Genomic DNA, 2,659 nt, shown 5'->3' with positions numbered 1-2,659 from the left:
AGCAAACCAGTTCTCTGGTCCAATTCCTGAGGAGCTTGGTTACTTAACCAACCTAAAAGGATTGTAAGAGCTTTTGCCTTTTAACCATTTTTGGTAAACAATATTAATCTCTAGTACTTTTTTACTTGTTATCTTTTCTGAAACTGGGTTTTGCAGGGAACTTGCGTCCAATCAGTTTACAGGAAGCCTTCCTACATCTTTCGCTAAACTAGTTAACCTTGAGAAATTGTAAATTGTTGCTCTACTTAGCTATGAAACAGTTTTCAAAAGGCTTTTTACCTTTTTAAATGGAAATGCTCTTCTTAAATAATTAGACTTGAAGATGATTAACACATGAATACATGTTGATTAGGATTTTTGCTTTGAGAGTGTTCCTCACTGTAGGTATGGTACTTAAGGATGTGAAGAGATAGTCCAGAAGATAAGTTTAACAAATCTCTAAACTAGTTCTGTTTGTTTTCATTATGCAGTAGGATATCTGACAATAACTTTACTGGCACCATCCCAGAATATATCGGCAACTGGTCTCGTCTTCAAAGGCTGTAAGATTGTCCATCATCACTATTTCTAATTAATCTCCTATATAGTTTGTGTTTCTGTGTCATTCTAACATGTGTTGTCGGTTATGATTTACAGAGATATATACGCATGTGGACTGAAAGGACCTGTTCCTGATGCAGTGGCCCGCCTAGAAAATCTTACTGAACTGTAATGAACTATTTTCAATATAGATTACCAAAACTAACATTGAAATTATACTGACGTTTCGAGCAATATGCAGGAGCATTAGTGATACGACTGGGATAAACTCGTTTCCAAAACTACCTAACAAACTCAAACATCTGTATGTTTTTTTTTTACCTATGAAGCTTTATGTGTCTCGTCTTGAGGCTTGATTTCATCTGAGCGAGGATGTTAAACTTAAACTCCTCCGGTTGTTACAGGATTTTGAGGAATGTGAATTTGTCTGGTCCAATTCCTCCTTACATATGGGATATGACAACTCTAAAGACTCTGTAAGTTTCCTTGATTACATTTTAATAAAAGTGTTTGTAACTTTGAAACATATATCAAAACTAGCTTTTTTTTTTATTAAAAAAAAAAAACTTGTTTAAGTTTACTTGCGGAGTAGTTTTGCGTAGGACTAAGTGTGTATAGTGTACATTTTATTTTGGTAAGAAGTGTGTATACTGTATAGTGTACTGTGTACATACAACATTGGTTTGGGGCCCCATTTTATGAGCTTAGTACTTTTTTGTATGTGGCATCAAGCCATCAATAGAGAAAGATAACCTGTTGTGAGAGTTATGAGAAAAATATATTTATGAATGTTTGCAAAATCTATACATTAATAAGAATTCAACAATTAACGTTTCTATCAAAAAAAAATCATTTATTGTTATTAGACGTGGTTTGCTGCAGTGATTTATCGTTTAACAAATTGACTGGTGAAATTCAACTACAAAACCTTCCAAAAAACATGTAAGTGCTATAATCTTTGTCTTTGGAGACCTTTAAATGTTAACACGTACAACAGAATTACTCTGTATGATTTATTTACCGTTTAACATGTTCTTTTAGCTATTTGACTGGCAATTTACTTTCTGGAAACATTGAATCTGGTGCTTTACCCAACAGAAAATCTTATATGTACGTTTCAGGCCTTAAATTGTTTTTTTTTTTTTTACAAAACAAGCCTTAAATTGTTTTGTACGTAAGGCATGAGAGTTTTCTGCCATGCATGTCAACTAATATATCTTCTTGTCGGTTTTTCTATGTTTGGTGAATATTCACAGCGATCTCTCTTATAACAATTTCTCATGGTCGTCTAACTGCCAGGAGAGGTACGTACGTGCATGAAATTATGGTAGTAGTGATAGTGTTTTCTATATATTTCTTTATGCTCTCACTTTCTGTTGAATGATCAGTAACATTAACAAATACCGGAGCTCATATTTGAAGAACAATTTGTAAGTACTACACTCTTCTGCTCTATATGTTGCTACAAGAAAAAAATCAAGCTTAACAATATCTTACTTTCGTATTTGGCAATAATTAAGTAGTATTTTGAGATGCCTAATTATTTTGAGCGCCTTTTCATACAGAACTGGGCTTCTTCCATGTGCGGCTCCAATCCAATGCAGCAAATGTAAGTTTGTACCGAGCTTGCCGTTCTGACTTATATCTCTCTAACATGCATTGATTTTTTTTTGATTAAAATGTAAAATTTATTTGAAAAGGTTTTTTCTCATCAAGTGCAACATATGGCTATAAGAGTTTACTTTTGCACTATGGCTAAGTGCAACATGCGTTAGTTTTTTTTACTACTGATGGTGATACTTATTATGGATTGTAGATCAGCGATCACTACATATAAATTGTGGTGGAGAAAATGTAGCTATTACAAACTCCTTTGGTAAAACAACTTATCAAACTGATAACAGTCGTCAAACCACCGCTGCATCAAATCAGCACTTCGAATACTGGGGAGTTAGTAACACTGGTGACTTTACCGATGATAATAATGATCTTGATGAGTACTTCATTTCAACTAATTCAATACTATCTGGGGATTATCCTCATGATCTTTATAAGACTGCACGTCGATCTGCTCTCTCCCTCCTATATTATGCGTTTTGCTTGAAAAATGGACCCTACA

The 2,659-nt window shown here is 33.9% G+C and overlaps 1 pseudogene; it reads left to right on the top strand.

Moving 5' to 3' along the window:
* Positions 1-2,659, top strand: part of LOC104741559 — a 10,182-nt pseudogene that overhangs the window by 3,897 nt on the left and 3,626 nt on the right.

This window comes from Camelina sativa, chromosome 14 (assembly GCF_000633955.1).
Source record: "Camelina sativa cultivar DH55 chromosome 14, Cs, whole genome shotgun sequence".
Classification (NCBI taxonomy): domain Eukaryota; kingdom Viridiplantae; phylum Streptophyta; class Magnoliopsida; order Brassicales; family Brassicaceae; genus Camelina; species Camelina sativa.
This window is presented reverse-complemented; position numbering and strand designations above follow the sequence as displayed.